General features: G+C 32.7%; 1 pseudogene; it reads left to right on the top strand.

Annotated features, from left to right (window-relative positions):
* The first annotated feature begins 20,404 nt into the window (after positions 1-20,404).
* Positions 20,405-20,497, top strand: LOC119627753 (U6 spliceosomal RNA; annotated as a pseudogene).
* The last annotated feature ends 744 nt before the right edge of the window (positions 20,498-21,241 follow it).

Here is a 21,241-nt window from a genome sequence, read left to right as displayed (position 1 = left end):
GTTTATTTTTGCTTTTGTTACATGTGCTTTTGATTTCATATTCACAGAATCATTGCCTAGATCAATGTTTTGGGGCTTTTTCCCTATGTTTTCCTCTAGTAACTTTACAGATTCAGATTTTATATTTATGTCTTTAATCTATTTGAATTGACTTTTATATGTGCTGTGAGATAAGGATTTAATTTTATTCTTCTGTATATAGATAACCAGTTTTCCCAACATCATTTATTATACAGACTGTCTTTATTCATTGTGTATTTTCATCACCTTTGTCAAAAATCAATTGACTGTAGATGTGTGGGTTCTTTTCTGGACTTTCCATTTTGTTCCATTGATTGTTGTATGTGTTTTAGGACATGTTGTTTTGGTTACGATCACTTTATAATACAGTTTGAAATCAAACTGTGATATTTCTGCTTTGTTTTTGATCAATATTGTTTTGACTATTTAGTGTCTTTGATGCTTCCATACAAATTCAAAGATTTTTTAAAGTTCTGTGAAAAAAATGACATTAAAATTTTGATCGTGATTGCATTGAATCTAAAGATTAAAGATTTCTTTGTCTAGTACAAACATGTTCACATTAATGTTTGCAATCTATGTTCATGGGATAGCTTTTCATTTATTTGTATTTTCAATTTCTTTCAAACATGTTTTATGGTTTTCAGTATATAAGTATTTTACTTGTTTAAATTTACACCTAGAGTACTTACCTTTTTATTGCTCTTTTAAATAGGATTGTTTTCCTAATTTTCCTCTCAGATAGTTTATTATTATAATATAGAAATATTACTGACTTTTTATGTTGATTTAGTATCCTGCAACTTTACTGAAATCATTGATCAGTTCTAGCAGCTTTTTGATGGAGTCTTTATTGGGTTTTCTATATGTAAGATTGTGTAATCAGCAAATAGAGACACATTTATTTTTTCCTTTTCTATTAGGATGATTTTTATTTCTTTCTCATCTAATTGCTCCAGCTAGGACTTCCAACATTTGTTGAAAAGAAGTAGTGAGAGTGGGCTTTCTTGCCTTGTCCCTGATCTTAAAGGAAAAGCTATACTTTTCACCATTGAGAAAAATATTAGCTACAAAGGACATGGCCTTTATTGTGTTGAGGTATACTCACTTTTTACCTAATCTGTTGAGACTTTTCATCATAAAAAGGGGGTTAAATTTTGTCAAAAACTTTTCCTGCAACTACTGATAAAATCACATATTTATCTTTCATTTCACTAATGTGGTATATCATGTTATTGATTTTCATATGTTGAAACATCTTTGCCTCCAAGAAATAAATATCACTTAATCACACACACACAAAATCATTGAATTTGTGTGTGTGTGTGTTTGTGTGCAACTGCTATAGCTTTTTGCTTTGTGATAATCATGAGATTTACATAAAGCATCTCATCTTTATAACAAGCTAAAATGATACTTGAATCTGATAAGTTAATTTTAATGGAATATAAAAACTTTATACCTTCATTCTCTTCCTACCTTTTATGATTTTGAAGTCAGCATTTACAATTTCTTTTTGTAATTTGTATCTGTTAATAATGTATAGTATTTATAGTTGTTTTCAATACTTTTATTTTTAACCTTCATAGTTGGAATAAATATGCCTTACATACCACCCTTACAGTTTAATAATTATGAATATGACTGTATATTACTTATATCATTGAGTTTTTTAAATTTCACATTTGTTATTGTTGTTGTTGTTAATTATCTGCCTTTTATGTCAGCTTAAAGAAATCCTTTTTGCAGTTCCTGTACAGCAGGCCTAATGGTGATTAACCCTCTTACCTTTTGTTTGGCAATGTTTTTATTTCTCCCTCAAATCTAAAGAACAGTTTTGCTGAGTTAAATGTTCTCGGTTGAACTTACTGCTTCTTTATCTGATTGATCAAGTCTGCTGTTTAAGCTCTCTACTTATTTTTTTCATTCAGTTTTTGTACCCATTATTTCTAGAATTTCTATTTGTATTGTTTCTTTTTCTGTGTCAAATGTTTCATATTGTTGATTTTTTAATTTTATTTAATACTCTATGAATATTTTCTTATAGTCCCCTAAATTGCCTTAAGGGAATTATGAATCCTGGCCAGTTATGTCATAGATCTCCATTTTTCAAGTCCATTATTAGAATCTTGTTGGTTTCTTTTGGTGATGTTATATTTTTCTGATTTTTCATAATCCTGTGTCCTTATGTTTATGCCACTGCATATAAGAAGACATTCACCTCTTCTGGCATTTGAACATGTTATTCAGTGGTGATAAGTCTGTACTATTTGCCTTAATTTTTAGAGAGGCCAGATGGTTGCAACTACGGACAGGCAAACTTTTGTACTGGGTTATCTATATATAAGATTATGTAATCAGCAAATAGAGACAGGTTTATTTTTCCTTTTCTATTAGGATGATTTTTATTTCTTTCTCATCTAATTGCTCCAGCTAAGACTTCCAATACTTTGTTGAAAATAAGTAATGAGAGTGGACATTCTTGCCTTGTCCCTGATCTTAAAGGAAAAGCTATCTGGGTTATCTAGGTGGGACTGATTCCTTCCTGTGCTCTGAGATTGAATGGTTCTTCTGACTGTGCTCCGTGGTTCAGTGTGACTACTGGATAGATTCCGTTGTTAGGAGTAGCTTTTGGTTGAGTTCAGTGATCATCTCTAACTGGAAAGGGTTGCAGGTTGTCTTCCCTGTCTGAGTGATACTGTTGATTGACATCTGAAGTTGGGCAGGGCCGAATGTTTGGCTCTGTGGCTGAGTAAGGTCTCTGGGGTTGCTGCTCAGGAAGGTGGGGAGAACAAGGTTAGAAGCTATGCTCCACAGATGTGCATTGATTTAGGAGTGCCTTCTGGCCTAGGGTAGACTTAAGTAGAAAACAAAGGCTTGGAGGAGTTGCCATTCAGCAGCTGGGATTGGGCAAAGTCAGAGACTTCCTTCACAGATAATCACTCACATTCAGTTTCTTCCAAGCCTGGGGAGGACTAAACAAGAGCACTGGGGCTGTGTAAGGAAGATGGCTAAGGTCTCAAGCTTGGGAGATCTGTGGACCATTCCCCCATAGTGTGATGCTGTTGGCTAGTCTCTTTGGTCTGGTACTTCCATTGGTCAGGCTGCAGAACAAGCAGCAAGATCTGCGCGCTGATTACTGCGTGCTCCATCCCCATTCTTTGTGTCAACCCACCCCAGGTGGTCTATCCCTACTGGTACTCCCAGTGTTTCCTATGAGATAATACAGGAATGAGCTTCTGGCAAAGGATTCTAGAATGTTGAGGAAGCTGTAATAAATATACACCTCTTATTCACTTTTTCCACTATAGAAACTGGATCCAGGGAACTTTTCTGTGTGTGGCACTGTGCCGATTTGGGGAAGGGCTGTGTTGACAAAGAAAACTGTTCCTCCTACCACACAGATGTGTTTTTCTCAGTTCTTTTTTTTTTCCAAGGACATAGCTTAGCCTCACTCTCAAATTCGGGGATATTCACAAAGTTATTATTGCCTATGGATAGTTGCTAATTAGATTTCTGTGAGGGAAGGGTAGAGCCCGATGACTGATCTGCATCTTGCTAATGTCATTAAAATATTATTTAGATTGTATTCTACTTTAAAAACAAATATATGTTGCAGAAATTTTTAGGTGATATTCTCCTTAAAGTCATGGAAATCCCAAAATAAAACATGTTTTACAAGTATGACTACTATATATGTATATACAAGGTACTATATATTCTAAATTGTTTCTCAGCAAGCCGTCACTTTATAAAATTTATTTTTTCTGGCCAGTTAACTGTATAATGTGAACAATTTGATTATTACAACCCTATAAGACTAATTGATATGTGTAGGGAAGGCTCACTTAAAATAAAATTAGACAATATGCTTAGATTGCCTCTCTTTTAAACATAAGCTCTACTAGAAAGACACCTTGATTTTTTAAATACAAATGTGATGTTGTCATATGCCTACCTTTATGACTCTTCAAAGACCCAAGCATTCCAACTGTTTTACTCTTGTAAGAGTTGAATTAAAATGCTAAAAGCAAGAGCAAATTCTATAGTAAGTGTCAAAATTCTTAATTATTCTATGTCATTAATTGGGGAAAAATACAAATGGGAAATTTCAGGGGTTTTTTATTATACTGATGACATGTATAGAAAACATACCTCTGAATATAGTAATTGTCTGAAAAGTATCATTAGTTAAATTTAATAGCATTTATTAAGCTTCCTAGATTAAAAACTTGAAAGTTAATAAACAATTATTCTATAATAAACATTATGTTACACATCTACTTCTAAATCACAAGTTTTAATGAATATATCGTGAAAAAATCTGACAATTTTTCATTCATCAGTAATTTTTCTCATGGATGGAGCACATGAATCTAGTAATGAGAGTTAAAATAATATTAGTTATATCTTAGTTTCTATCAATGCCAGCAGGCTTGAAGTTGAGAGTTTGACAGTTTTCCTCTGAAATTTCGGTTGCTAAGGTGTGTGCCTATCTCTGCCAAAACCTAACATTTCTCATATATTTTCTTTGTTGTTTATTAAAATTTTAATCTATAACTTTTAGGCTGTACATATCACTTTCTTGGCTATTTAAAATTTCTATATTTTGTATACATGTAATTTATACAACCAAAAGATGGCAGTACTTCATCAACTATTCTTTAACTATAGTTCTTAATATTTATTTTTATGAAGTCAAAATCTGCTGGATGTAATTTTTATATTTCAAAAGTGAAAGTATATTCCATTTCAACAGCTGTTCAATAAAAGTTTTAATTTTTGAACTCTGAATCATAATAGATTTCCTTTAAATATATATGTGTATATATATATAATAAAGCCCCATAATAATTTCAAATGGGATGTCTCTGAATGGATATTTTAAACTCTCTTCTCCAGCACTTCTCTTGGATTTATTTGATTCATTGTGTATGACTCTCACTGAAGACAGATCTTGAAGGCCTGTGGAGGTACCTTTCTATTAATAGAATGATCTTGATTTCATTTCTAAAAAATTGAAGCCTATATCGGTGCTTTCAAATGTACCAAAGTGAGTCTGAATTTTTATCTATTACATCAAGAGTTTTGGCTATAACTCTAACAAATAAAGTACACAGGTATTTCTAATTAATATGACATCAATGTAATGAAAGAGATTTTTATGTTTAAATAGAGCAGTACTGAAAGTCCACTGAATTTTTAATTGTATAATGATAATTCACTGAAAATTTTTATTTTTCTCACTGCCTGTTATATTAAAAACTAATTTTCTCAGGCAATCTTTATCATCTTTCCTACCTTTTCTAGAACCAAAATATCACAATAATCAATTTTAGTGCTTTAACATTGTAGTGCTTTAATTTAAATCACAAGTGATTTAAGCTCTTCAGAACTATACATAATTTTATTACCTAATCTCTAATGCCATGTCTTATAAGACATTTTGCCAATACTTTTATTACTATGCAATTTAGCATGGAAGGACAAACTTCAAATATTGTGTACTTTAAGCTTCTTAGTTACCTCCACAGCCATAATATTCCTGTCAACTTGTCTGAATTTTAGAGAGTTTTTTTTTCCTAAGTATACATCCCTGACTTTTCTTAGAGTATTTAGTTTATTAAATTTGAAATTCTAAATTCTCGTTCTGTTCTTTCGAGATGTAAGTTTTCTCCCAGCCTTTTGCCAGTTTTACAACCCAAGAATGTCTTCCCAGGGGTCTGGGAACTAACCTTTTGAAATGTAATCATCAAGGAAAACAGAGCCCCTATCTTCTAGTCTGTAAGAGGATGGGAGTCTGACTTAAATAAGTGCCAATGAGGATACACAATTGGACTAATCCTGTCAACTTCCTCTCCCTAATGTCCTCTAATGCTTTTTCATTAGCCCACCCCAGTGCTTAAAAACTTGCCCATCTTTTGCTTCAATAGAGTTGAGTTTGATTTGTCTCCCTTATTGCAATAGTCTTAACCTTTACTGCAATAGCCTTAAAGTCTTCTTGTCTTTTTAACTCTGTCCAGTGCATTTTGGGGAGTGTAGGGGTGGCTCCATTACTTTGTACAGTCGAAATTGCTGGAAGAAAACATGCCACAAAAGTATCCCAGTGATTTTTTTTTCAGTGCTTCTCAGATAAAAGAAGCTAAAGCTCGTCTTTTCTTCTTGTTTTTTTTCTTATAAAAAACAAAACTCTTGTTGATAATTGAGTATGAGCAGTTTCAAGAGCATGTTAAGGTAGGATCTTGGTTGCTCTTGACAGCGGTGTCTATTTTTGCACCTTGTTTCTCAACTTCTTCCATAACTTCATGGAATTATCTTTCATCAAGAAGTCATGGTGAAGATTGGCAACTCTTATTGGAGAAAAATGCATTATATAACAAAATCTTTCCTGAACTTAGGTAAGTGGCACTGATAAGAAGGGTATTACATAGGCAGACCAGTCGCAATTTATAACATTCAAGTTTTGTGAAGTCCAAACCTATAATCTGGGAATCCTCATTATGGAAAATAATACAACATTTTGAATATAACAGTTACTGTTGCTACATGCAGGGCCTTCAAATGGGCCTAGATAAATGAAGTTCCCTGCAATTTAGGCTGTATTATCTCCTACATAATCCTGGAATGCAGCTACTTAAATTAATCAGTGGTAGTTTAGAATACGAGGAAAAACAGCCATGCATGAAAGCACACACACTCACAAACACACAAGAATAGGATGACTCTGTAGTAAGCAGTTGGTCTAGAGCCTACGCCAGAATTCAGAATTAACAGAATCTCTGGGTTGGGATGTAAATTAAATTCAGAATTCAGAACCCAAAGCAGATCTCAGAGCAAAGCGGATGAAAGATGTGAGATAAAAACAATTACCAAGATTCATGTGAAATAATCAATGTATTCCATTTTCTGTCCATTCTTTTGAGTATTTTCCTAGACGATGACTGTATTTTATGGTTGGGGTGAGATCAGGAAACAGATTTGAGCTGATTAAAGACTTTATAAATATCTAACAAGAAAAAGTATGAACATGTATAAAAGTACATTGAACATATAAGAATACATTTATATGTGTGTATGGTGTGTGTATGTAAGTATAATTACTAAATAATATTCCTTGGTCAACTCTCTCCCATCCAAGAGCACAGGAGACGCACTATGCTTCTTTGTTCTTTTCTGTCTCATCCTCTTTAATCCCAGGACAGTGGGAATAGTGACAAGTAAGACTTTGCCAGGGTCCTGCTTTTGCTTTAGCTTTCTGTTTGTTTGTTTTTCAGTTTTGAGAGACATTGATAGGAGGTTTGGGGTGGAGGATGAGTAAAGGATGAACAAAAATAAAGAGCAGTTGTTAGTGAGCACAGAGATAACTGAAACAGCCAACATGGGCCTTTTAACCAATTATGTGCTCCTTGGAAAGATTCATTTTTATATATTACAGCGCTTTGTCATACTATTTATTTTTATTTAGACAAAAGCATTTGAGCTCCTTATTGAAAATAATCATAATATCTAATTTTTTAAAAAACTTATAAACTGGAACTCAGAGAGTGTGTATAAATGTAAAAAAAGAGAATTAAGTATCTAAGATAGATTTGGAGGGTAAGTTCTCTGACTGCCCTTCCTTACCTTCTGACTTCATTTTGCCTCCCTCACAATTACGACATTAAATTAACACTTTTCATTTCTCACTCTGCTTTCAGATACAGTACTCTGTTGATACAAAAGGTAAGAGTAACCTAATCCAGTATCAAAATCAGGAGGGAATTGTGGATTTTGTTTTAGCTATCTAGATGCTTCTTTTCCCTTTCTAAAAATAAGGATAGTGGCCTTTTTACTTTATGGAACAGTGTAGAGACATTACTGTGTCTTTGGAGATTGATAAGGAATCCATAAAAATTGATACATGGGTGGATAATAACTGAGTAAAGGATTTCTTCACACAATTAGTCTTAAGGCAATCGATTTTTCAGATTCTCAACTTTCACATATGCTATTTTCAAAAATCATTCTAAGAGTGCCGTAGTGCAGTGCTATGATGGAGCTGCAACTTCCCCTTGCTCATCTTTCTTCCTTAACTTTGAAAACACACAACATACAAACACATATACATATACACATCTCTCACCAATCTTAAACTTTAACTCCGAAGCATTTTTGTAGTCACAAATGTGTCTCCGTATCGTCAAACAGAGGAACATTTTGATATATGGACTAGGCAAAGAGGCTCTTGCAAGTCAGATTGTTTCCAAGTGTTTACTCTCAATAAATCCAGGAAGTCCTAATTAAATCATCAGCAGACATTCTGTGCAATGAAAATTTCATATGAACTAAACAAGTGATTGGGGCACAATTATACATAATTTCTTTTGAAGATACATGCATCAAAAATCAAAGAACTCTGGTTTTTGCAACCATGATAGAGGCATAAGGAACGGTTATAATCCCGTGTTTATAACAGCCAGCACGTGAACGTCTGACAGCACAAACAATATGTTAGTATGTAAAATGTCATTTCTAAAAAGCTTGTTGGAGCTTTTTATTTATTTTTTTTAAGTGATGTTAGGAGATTCTTCCAATCTGGTAGTAGATATTTTTATAGAACCTTATGCCCACCCGTATTTTTTATGAAATGATGAAACTCCTTTCTAGACTTTCTTCCTTCTCATAAAGGTGATTTGGGAACAAAAAGGAAATGTGATTAACTGCCACCAACCAGACACAGGGGAAAATAGTTATGAAAATGAATGACAACGTTAATTATTTAATTTGCTTAGAATTTTTCAATGTACTTTGTTTCCAGAAATTATTTCAGCTTAGACATGGGAATGTACGTCTTGACTGTAATTACTCGTGACATTTATCGTAGATGTTTAAAATTTTGATATTTTTTCCCTCCACTTAAATGTGGCCTTCAGATCACATTAATCTGCCTTAATCAGACTGTGGACATGGTTAAAGTATAATTCCTGGGATCAGGGTCATTGCCAAAATGAGGTGAGTTGCTTGCCTGGACCACTTACCCAGTGTAAGTGGCTGCCAAAGAGAATTGTACTTGAAAGGAGGCCATGTTCACAGAATTCCCACGGACTTCTTTGAGTAATGTAATTTTAATTTTAATGTTCTTCTGAAAAGAGGCTAAAAGGATCAGTGCCCTGTACCTATTCCAAAGTTCCAATGCTAGCACAGTACTGCTAAGAGCACACTAGATGTGAAGTGGACCTTGTTTGGAAGTGATTAGAGGGCAGTTTTTAGAAGCAAAGATGTAATCCTGTTATTTGCCTTTAAAAAAAAAAAATCCTGTACCAGAACTTTATTATCTTTTGGATAAAATATCAAGGCTTTGTTTAGCATTCAAGAAGTCAGAGCCTTAAGTGGGCATGTCCCTGCCCAACATTTCAATCTCAAGTTTCACTGTCCCTCCTTTTGGTCTTTTTAGTGGACTTTAACATTTTTAGATTAATGTATAGTAGTTGTACATCTTTCGGGGTACATGTGATATTTTGATACCTGTTTACAATGTGTAATGGGGATATCCATCATCTCAAATATTTATCTTCCCTTTGTGTTGAGAACATTACAAATCTATTCTAACTATTTTGAAATATGCAACAAATTACTGTTATCTCTAATTTCTCTATTATTAAATGCTAGAACTTATTCCTCATCTAAAGGTATTTTTTGTATCTCTTAACCAACCTCATTACTGGACATTTTGGCTCCTTTCTGGTCTTTGCCATATGCTCTTATTCCCCAGGACCTTCAAGTAGACAGCTTCCTCAGCCAGAAATATTCTAAAATGATTTTGAATTAGTCTCCATGTTAGTGACATTTCTCCAGAAAGCCTTCCTGTATTCTAGGTTTATTTGCATTTGTTTTGGGATCCTGAAGCCTTTTTTGAGGATGAAGCAGTAAAGGGATGAGAACTTGGCAACTAATATTTATGGAGCTCTGACTATATGTCAGGCATTCATTAACTCTTTTAGTCATTACAACAACCACTTGAGGTTGATGCCAACATATTATTATCTCAATTTTCAAACTAAATATCAGACCCTGATTGTAGTAACTGGCCCAAGGTGACACATCTAGTAAGTGGCAAGTAATTACTTCATGCCTGCATGTCTTTGTTACTAATTCTTTATCTCTAAGGGAGCAGTGACTAGAGTCTGTCTTCCTCATCCTTGTGTATATCTTGAGGCTTGGTAGAGCAGATAATTAATAAATATGTATAAGATGATAGAATTATGCAGATAATATGATGGTGAGACAGCTTTTTTGCATATCATAGAGAGTGTCATGAAATATTGAAAAACTTTCTGGTAAGAATTGCACATTTGTACTTGGTTCTAATTAGAATAAATAAAAGAAAGACGTGTACTTAGCTGAGGAAGGTGTCAATGTAGCTCAATCCCAAAGAGTAGTAATTGAATACATGATTCTTAGAAAGGTAATTGTGTGAAATAGGTGAGCTAGTACTTATAACATTGTTGGTGGGGTTAATTATTAGCTTTGCTTTATTGACACTACTAGATTTTAAAAAATGTAAAAAGAAAAAGGCTTCTAAAATCCTTCTCTCAATAATATAGGTAATCTTATTGTTTTCTAACTTGCCTTTAATTGAATATTTTTGTTGCATAAGAAAGAAACAAAACAATACTATCATAATAATCACAGTCATTATACAGAAAGGAGAAAATACACACAAGCAGTAATAAATAACGTGGTGACCAGACACAATGCAACCATATAACCACTGTTGAAATTTGGCTGTATTTCTTTTCCTGTTATCTAACAGGCATATTGAATTACTGTAAATGTGGTGTTTGAATCAACCTGTTTATTTGGGAGGCCCAGACAACCTGAAATCTATTTCAAAATTGTACGCCTGGAAATATTGCAGCACCAAAGGTTGATGGTTTATATCAGCATTTCCTGGAGATTTATTTAAAAACAAATGTTAAGAACTAATTCTTTATCAATGCCAATGTCAAAGCAGTAGAGTTCTGGGTATGTTTTGTGCTTGGCTAATGTTAAAAAGAGGAAGTGGAAAAGTATATTTTCTTTCATGTACAATTTTCTAAACAATGCAATTTTCATAATATTTTATTTAATATTGATGGCTAGATTAAATACTAATAGTCTAATGGAGTCTTTTTCTTTCAATTTGAAATTAATCATTAGTGTCTTTACTTGATTACTACTACTATTATAGGTTTTTTGAAACCCTAGACATATTAAACTATATGTATTTTATCTCTTTCTTTATATACAGATAGATATATTAGTTTGACGGTTTATTTTTAATGCCTGAAAGTTATGCTGTGATTCTGTTGTAGTTTGAAGGTGAAGTATTTGTGGTCAGTTGTGTATTTTCTTCCAAATGCTTTTTAACATTTTTAAGTTGAAAATTTATTTTCTTAGGACACTTAATTTCATTGTCTGAACAACTTTTCTCCCATTTTATAGAAATGTCAATAAAGTCTAGACTTCTGTAGGAATTCTAGTTTGCAATCAGAGTTACCTTTCTACCATATAGCAACAAAAGCTCTCCTTCAAGCAATTTAGAAAGGCATTTCGAGACAACAGGCAGCAAGATAGTTTCTCTCAGTATAGGCAGTATTCTATTGGTAAGCGTTTTATAAGGCTGTGTATCTAGACAAATAATACTTCTATATAGAGTTTTTAATTTGTTCTGCAGACCCACAAGTATAGTCATACTACAAAGTGTAAAATATCTATTTTCAAATTTCTAATAAATGTAAAGTCAAGGACAAAATAGTAAGACATGTACATTAAAGAACATTGAACACAATTCAAATTTATATGAATAGTAACTTTTCCCAATTTTATTTTAAAAATATAAAGCTGTATTGATAATGTTTTTAAAAAATTATCTTTAACAGATGATTAAAAATTATATTAATTCTTTATGAAAATATTTTTAAATGATAGCAAAGTAATTATATAGTTGCCAGCTTTCTAGGCAACTGGAATTGTGTGAAATGTGGGAGAAAAAAGGTAAGTAGTTGAACAATTCTAATTGAACAAAGCATTTTTGAGGTCTCTGAACAGAGGAAGCAATATAACATGATAATTAAAATGAAATTGACAAAACAGGTCTGGAAAAATCCCCGGAGGTCTTTGTGATTGATTATGTATTTTCCTTTATATATTTTAAATTTTATTTATGATGTTTTTTATTATAAAATATTCAAACAAAAATATACAAAACAATATAAAACCACTGTATTTTTATATTATTTCTGAATTTTTTAAGTAAAAGGAACAGGATAAAACATATAAATTTGAATTTCCCCTTCCTTTCCCTTATATTATACAGAACCAACCAATAATAAAAATGAAATTCCGATTGTTGATTCTATTACTAGATAGGAATGTATCTATAAGCAATATGTATTGTTGATTGCACATGTTTGATTTTTTTTGAATTTATTTTTCAGAAATGGAGTTTCTGTCACCCAGGCTGGAGTGCAATGACACAATCATAGAACATTTCTACCTCTAACTCCTGGGCTGTAGCGATTCTCTCGCCTCAACCTCCTGAGTAGCTGAGACTACAGACATGCTCCACCATTCTCAGCTATTTATTTTCATTTTTACTTTTGAGATAGAGGCCTTGCTTTGCTGCTCAGGTGGGTCTCGAACTCTTAGCTTTAAGTGAACCTTCCACCTTGGCCTCCCAAAGTGCTGGGATTATATACATGAGCCATGGAATAAGCCAATGTTTCATTTTTATGTCAAAGTTATTATAATTTTGCACTTTAATTGTACTTTTAATAAGTTAAGTTCTAGGTCTGTTTATATTGTTATAAATAGATCTAATTTTTACAATTTCATTTGGTTCATAGTGTTTGATAACATAAATAGATAACCATGTATTCATACAATTTTTTCCTGCTATTCATTGATGACATATACAGTTTTTAAGTTTACAAATAATAAGGCAAAGTCTCGTCTCTGCCTCCTGAGTACTTATGTACAAGTGTTTCTCTGGAGCTTGATGCCTATTTGCTGATTCAAACTTTATAATCTTTTTTTTTTTAAGCTTTATTAGCTGCTGGAAAATTGATTTCAAAAGCTGGACATATGTTTAGTCTAATCAGTAGTATATGAGCATTCTTGACTCTGAACATTACCAAAGGCAATGCTACTTAATGTCAAAGTTTTTGTTTTGTTTTGTTTTTAAACTTTATATTAAATGTGCAAGTCTTACTGTGACATTTAACTTAAATTTTGAAGCAGACAAATGTATTAATCATTTAATGTAAATGTTCTTTATTTGTCATATATGTGGAATTATTTCTACCCAACAGCTCAACATAGTATTCTTTGCCTGTAATCCCAGCACTCTGGGAGGCCTAGGTGGATGAATAACTTGAAGTCAGAATTCGAGCACTCTAGCCTGGGTGACAGAGAGAGACTTTGTCCCAAAAAAAAAAAAAAAAAAAAAGTATTATATAGTATAATAATAGATGAATAATTAGTTAGACGAATATATGAATGTGTAAAGCGTGTGTGTTTGCAGAGAATCTTCCCCACTCACCTGCTAATTTAATAACTTTTTGTAATAATTTCTGATATAATGTATATCAATTTTCCATTTTTGTTTTTCTGTTTCACAAATGATGGACTTGTGGTTTTCTAGTTTGTCTGATTCTTTCAAAAAAATGTCTTTTGACTGGCCGGGCGCGGTGGCTCAAGCCTGTAATCCCAGCACTTTGGGAGGCCGAGACGGGCGGATCACAAGGTCAGGAGATCAAGACCATCCTGGCTAACCCGGTGAAACCCCGTCTCTACTAAAAAATACAAAAATCTAGCCGGGCGAGGTGGCGGGCGCCTGTAGTCCCAGCTACTCGGGAGGCTGAGGCAGGAGAATGGCGTGAACCCGGGAGGCGGAGCTTGCAGTGAGCTGAGATCCGGCCACTGCACTCCAGCCTGGGCGACAGAGCGAAACTCCGCCTCAAAAAAAAAAAAAAAAAAAAAAAAATGTCTTTTGAATTTTGATTAAAATAGCATTGAATTTATTGAGTAACTGAATTGTTTTAAACATTGAGTACTCACATCCCTGCATATAATTATTGATTCATCCTTGAATTGCATATTTTGTCAAGTACCATTTGGTAATTATTTTATTAGATTAATATTTAAGTAACATTTGGGAGTAATTATTATCATATTTTATCATATGATATATAATTTTTTACTGTTGATGTATAGAAATGCTACTGCTTTTGTTTTTATCGATTTTTTTCATTCAATCAACCTTGTGAAACTCAGTATGTTTTTAAATAGTTGCTGACAGATTTGTTTGAAATTTCTATATACCCAACTGTGTTTCCTACAAATAATAATTATGTTCTTTCTTTTTTTATGATGTTTTTCTTAAGTTATGTTCTTAAGTATGTTATGTTCTTACTCTACTGGATGAGAATTTCAGGATAGTATTGTGGAGTAAATCAATTATAGATATATTTGATCTACTTTTTTCAAACTCTAGTTATTTTCTAACTTACCATTTATTTATTTGTGTTGTTTTCATCTGCTAATTCAGACAAATTAATTAAATTTTTAAAATTGTATTTTATTTTTTCTCAGTTGTAAATGTTTATATTTTATTTATAATTTTACATGACTACTTTTTAATATGCATGCACGAATTAACCAACGTCGAGGTAATCCATTTATTCATTATTCTGACAAATAATAAAGTTTAACTACCTTCCTCTCACAACTTCACTACTTTAATTTGATCTTATTGACAACAATCATAATGACTCTATCTCCCATTTTTTCAGATAAGCAAATACTTAGATTTACTAATAGGTGTACAGAAATTTTCATTCACCAAAACTTCTTCCATCATGCTTTATTCCAAGTTCGATTTCTTTGTTGATAAAATAAACCCTTTAAAATTTTGTTCATTCCCTCAATAATTCAAAGACTTGAACTATCACATATTGATTGCACTAAAAAAGTTTTGTATTCAACTCATAAGTTAAATTTAAATATTAACTGACTCTAATATTTTTAAGTATCTTCTGTATGTCAGGTATTGATGTGGGTGCTAGGGCTGTAACATTGAACCAAAAGGCAGAGCTATCTACAAAGAGCTTATGATCAATTGAGTCATTATAAAATAATAAGATATATAATAGTGTACGCCTAATTCTTATTAGGAGAAATAATAAATAAGGGTAGAGAATCCCTGGGCATAAGAGAAGCAATGCCATTTTAAGACAAGATGATTGAGGGAAATCTACTTGATAACAAGGCGTATGAGTGAAAACCTGATAATGTAAGAGCGAGCCATGCAGTGATAGAAGTGCATAAAGCATTGCAGAGAGGTTGAATAAGAAGGAGAAAGCTTCTGATCATTGAAGAGAAAGACGACAGTTACAAGTTGAGTGTGGTTGAAGTGAAGTAAAGTAGTGTAGAGGAGAGAGTAGAAGAATTAATAGAAGTTGAGTTCAGAAGGGCTTTTGCTTTCGAGACCATGTAGGCCCAGTTCAATGCCTAAGGTGTTTGGCTGCTAGAGGAGTGACATGAGAAGCCATTCAATCGTTTTGGAGATCAGAGGGAGTTGATCTGATTGTCATTCCAAAAAATGGTTTTATTTTGCACATTTTTAGCGTATGGTGAGAGAGGAACATCTAAGGGGATATGAACAGTGGATGTTTGGAGATATAATTCTGTAGCACAGGTAGGAATCAGGGTTGGACAAGGGTTGAAAAAGATTCAGTACGTAGAAAGTTGCTGAAGGACAATAAGGATGTAAGAATACACAATATGGACGTTTGAAGATAGAGGAACAGAGGATAATGGACAGGAAACATCAGTGCTCACGTGTTGTTAAAGGACGTGGAAGCCGTGAAGGAATCACAAAAGAAGTTTACAGATTTACCTAATTATTCTCCTACTATTGTCTAAATTATTTTCATCTCTTCACTCAAGTGTTCTGTTTATTATTATTTGCAATAATAATTTTATATATTTACGGGAAATGAATGATGTTCTCTTATATGTTTACATGATGTAATGATTAAATGGAATCATCTTTTTTTGTTTTTTTATACTCTTTCTTCTCTTACACACTCTACGCTTTCTCTTCACTTTCTAAACTTCTGCGACAGGTTTTCTCAGCTACCTGGTACCTACGAATTTGCAGCTGCCACACTCCTCAATTATTGCTAATGGCTCCATGTGCTAGCTCTCACTCCACACCTTATTTCAAACTTTTATTATAAGGGTTTTTAATAACATTGGCCATTTTACAACTCAATCCTTTATAGATTATCTTCTCCTTTTGTTCTAGAGCATTAACTTTTAGGTAGCTTACCACAAAGACATAAATAGAATTTATAAATTTTCTGCATAGGTCTTCTTTCTTTGCTCATTTATAAAATTATATTTTATTCATTGATATAAACTATGTAAACAACAAATCCTCAATTTTTCAAGCTGAAAACTGGGGAATTTTCTAAATTTCCTTGTTTTTCATTTTCTACATTTAGTCCATACCTACTTTTTTTCATTCTGCCTTGGAAATAATTCTCATATCCTTTGCGTCTCTCTTTCTTCACCCTAGCACCCATCTGTTCAGGGTAAAATTTCCCATAGCTTGTATTATAGGCCACTAATTATTTGATTCTTAATAAAATGTTATGCAAAAATGATTTGCCTATTTTAAAAATGGAAGAAAAAGAAAATAAAGATTGGGAAGTGCATTAAACAAACAGATGTATTTCTTAATTGTAGAATACTTTTAGAATACTTTGTGAATTGCCAAGAGCCCGTAAAGTATGACGTATTTTACAGAACTTCTTTCTTGCTGACAATCTCACAGGTAAATTATTCTGCTCAGAGCACACTGTGAAACTCTGAATACCAGAATTTGTTGCATTAGCCTCTGATTTGCTGTCCTTTCAGACTGGCTTCCCCAAAACGTTATAAAGTTTTAGACTAATTCGTAAATCTGATTATTTACTCACTGTGTTTTAAGCCACTCAAATGGCTCTTTATTGCTTGTTCAGGCTAAAATCTAACATCTTATGTGATCCAGACTTTGTCTAGTGTTCTCATTTCATTCCACTACTCTCTGTTAAGCACGCTGACCTTCAACCATATTGAACTATTTGAAATTCCTGAACTCTCTCTGTTTTTCTCACATCTCCATAACATTCATATATATGTATATATTTTTACCTTTTTATAAAACAGTTTTGTCCCTCCTTTCCTGTTGGCTAAGTTCCATTCATTGCTGTGTATCTATTGTTTCTTGGGAATATGTTCTACTTTCCTCCTTGCAACTCGAGAATGGTTTGTGTTTTTCTGTTGTACTCATAACTCCCAAGCATATGCCATCCATTATACTCACATGAAAACATTTTTAGTAGAGTCTCATAATAGTTTGTTAATGTGTCTTTTTCTTCAATGAAAGTAATTTCATAAAACAAAACCTGGTATTCATGTGGCATGAATGGAGCCAATATATATATATATATATATATATATATATATATATATATATGTGTGTGTGTATATATATGCGTATGTGTATATATATACAACACATATATACAAAATTTGTTGGTCGGTCATGGTGGCTCATGTTTGAAATCTCAGCACTTTGGGAGGCTGAGGCAGCCAGATCACCTGAGGTCAGGAGTTCGAGACCAGAATAGCCAACATGGTGAAACCCCATCTCTACTAAAAGTACAAAAAAAAAATTACCAGGCGTGGTGGCGTGTACCTATAGTCCCAGCTACTTGAGAAGCAGAGGCATGAAAATCACTTGAACCCAGGCAGCCGAGGTTGCAGTGAGCCAAGATTGAGCCACTGCACTCCAGTCTGGGCAACAGAGCGAGACTCCATCTCAGTTTAAAAAATATACTATATAGAGAGAGTATATTTTTTAATTGAGATGGAGTCTGACTTTACATATATATATAAATGTACTATATATTTATATGTAATATATATTATATATAAAACACCTCTGTCCCTCCATATAATATAAATAATATATATAATGTTTTATACATATTATATATTATAATATAAATATAATATATATAACAACAGCTTTGTCCTTACATATAATATATGTATATTCTGTTTGTCATGAATTTAAAAACTGTTTTTCTATTATGATTCATTGCCCTGTTAGTATTTTAGTGGGCACTGTCCATTTCTGATCTCTTTTCTTTTGGTAAAATCACACTTGGAATAATGTAGTCAGAAGAAATGTAGTGCATCAATTTGCTCCATTTCTTTTTGTGGGTGCTTTGCACTAAATAATTATTTGCTAATATTAATGTGTGGTATTACTTGATTTTTTTTCCTCATGTGTACCATTGTTAATATTAGGAAGCATCTGTAATGATCCAGTATTTAATTTCAATAAAACTTGACATATTTACTTTTTAATATAATTATATTATATACATTATATGTCACACTTATCTTGCAGACGGTGAATGTTAAAAAATGTTGATCTAACAAGCTGTTTAACTGGTTATGTTTTACTTTATTTAACTGGTTATGTTTTATTTATTTGAAGCACTGTAAGTGAAAATCATTTTATAATGTTTATGTTTTATTGTATAATGAAAATAGAAGTAAAAATGTGAATATGACAATGAAACATCTGTATAAAATACTTATTGTGGATAATATAATTTGGCAAACAAGTTTTAAGTGTCTAAATTTTTATCCATATGCATTTCTCTAAGGAAACTCAATTTCCAGGTAGGTAGCTGTACTACATGATTGTAAAACTTGCCTAATCTAATATGACATATGAATATATTAATTTTAAAACAACTTCATTGCATATATCATTGGCTACCTCTCATTTTCAAATGTTCCCAAATAATGGTGTGATAGAAATTCTGTTAACTAATGTGCATTAGATTGAATGCAGTTAAGTCCTAAAGACTTCTAGCTGGTTTAATAATGAAGGTTAAAATGTTATACTAATACATTTGTAATACCAATACATCTTCAACATCGTTGTGTCCTGTGATTTTGACAAAACTAGTTGAGACACATTCTATAGAAAAAAATATAAAACAGAGTTTGATTAGAAAATGTATGAATTTAATAGGTCAGAATGTTGAAAATATACCTACTCCTGTCTTTGGAAGAACAATAGATCTATCTAATCTAATCTATCATCTATCTATATATCTTCGTATGATTTTCATACTATTTTAATGAACTGAAATGATTTTTAAACTAATTTAAATAATTGTTAAATAAGATTTTATCAAATATTTAAATAATTTAGAAATATAAAATAAAATCAACTTTATAAGTTAAACGTCCTAAATATTATAAGTATTATCTAAATCTTAAATATAACTTTATATTAGGAGCTGAAATGAAATCCCTGGAAATTACCTTAGTATGATTTTTTACCACAACATGATTTTTGGTGGTAAGATTTGACCAACCCATTAAAATAAAATGGCTCTTTTAGAATGAGTAGATAAACTGTGGCAGAAATTTTTGATGGAATAACTAATAGATACAACACAAATGTAATCTTTTTTTTTTTTTGCCTTTTTTTTTATTATACTTTAAGTTCTAGGGTACATGTGGATAACGTGCAAGTTTGTTACATATGTATACTTGTGCCATGTTGGTGTGCTGCACCCATCAACTCATCAGCACCCATCAACTCGTCATTTACATCAGGTATAACTCCCAGTGCAATCCCTCCCCCCTCCACCCTCCCCGTGATAGGCCCCAGTGTGTGATGTTCCCCTTCCCGAGTCCAAGTGATCTCATTGTTCAGTTCCCACCTATGAGTGAGAACATGCGGTGTTTGGTTTTCTATCCTTGCGATAGTTTGCTGAGAATGATGGTTTCCAGCTGCATCCATGTCCCTACAAAGGACACAAACTCATCCTTTTTTAATGGCTGCATAGTATTCCATGGTGTATATGTGCCACATTTTCTTAATCCAGTCTGTCACTGATGGACACAACACAAATGTAATCTTAAATGTAGTGCATCAATTTTCTCCATTTCTTTTTGCGGGTGCTTTGCACTAAATAGTTATTTGCTAATATTAATGTGTGGCATTACTTGATTTTTTTTTCCTCATGTGTACTATTGTAAATATTAGGAAGCATCTATGGTGATCCAGTATTTAATTTCAATAAAACTCGACATACTCACTTTTTAATATAATTATATTATATACATTATATGTCACACTTATCTTGCAGATGGTGAATGTTAAAAAATGTTGATCCAACAAGCTAAGTGAAGGATGGTAATCCTAAAAGACTAAATATTTTATAAATCTACTTATAAGACATTTTTGAAAAGGAAAAAATACAGGTTTAAAAACTAGTCAGTGTTGCTTTGGCAGCTCGTATACTGAAATAGGAGATTAGCATGGCCTCTGCTCAAGAACAACATGTAAATTCATGAAGTGTTCCTTTTTTTTATTTGTTTGTTTTTTTGTTTTTGAGACAGAGTCTTGCTCTGTCACCCAGGCTGGAGTGCAATGGCGCAATCTCGGCTCACTGCAACCTCTGCCTCCTGGGTTCAAGCGATTCTCTTGCCTCAGCCTCCAGAGGCGCCAGCCACCACACCCAGCTAATTTTTGTACTTTGAGTAGAGACAGGGTTTTGCCATGTTGATCAGGTTGGTCTCGAACTCCTGACCTCAGGTGATCCACACGCCTCGGCGTCCCAAAGTAATTCTGGGATTACAAGCGTGAGCCACCGCTCCCGGACAGTGTTCCATATTTTAAACCAAAAATAAAAAGCAACAACAACACAGGCCGATCAGTGATTTTCAGAAGTTGATGTTGACTACAAAAGGGTATCCCTAGACAATTGGGAGATTGATATTACTATTCTTAATCTTCATTATGATGCTGTTTATATGATTGCATCCAAGTGCCAAAACTCATAAAACTTCTCATCAAAGAGAGTAAGATTTATTACCTATATATTTTTTAAAAGTAAGTTAAAATATACAACTGTTTCTATAAATAAATTATTTAAGTTACTTTCCTCTAAAATGATACTCAGCATGTACTTCTTCAAATTTTCTTTATGATACAATTTCTATATCAATTTTATATGGTCTTTTTTATCTACACGTTTTCCCGTCACACATATTGAAAAACTTAAATCCATAATCTCAATCACATGCTTAATGTACCCAAATTATTTTCATAGAG

This window comes from Chlorocebus sabaeus, chromosome 27, assembly GCF_047675955.1.
Source record: "Chlorocebus sabaeus isolate Y175 chromosome 27, mChlSab1.0.hap1, whole genome shotgun sequence".
In the NCBI taxonomy this organism is placed as follows: domain Eukaryota; kingdom Metazoa; phylum Chordata; class Mammalia; order Primates; family Cercopithecidae; genus Chlorocebus; species Chlorocebus sabaeus.
Note: the sequence above shows the minus strand (reverse complement) of the source record. Positions and strands in the feature narration are given on the sequence as shown.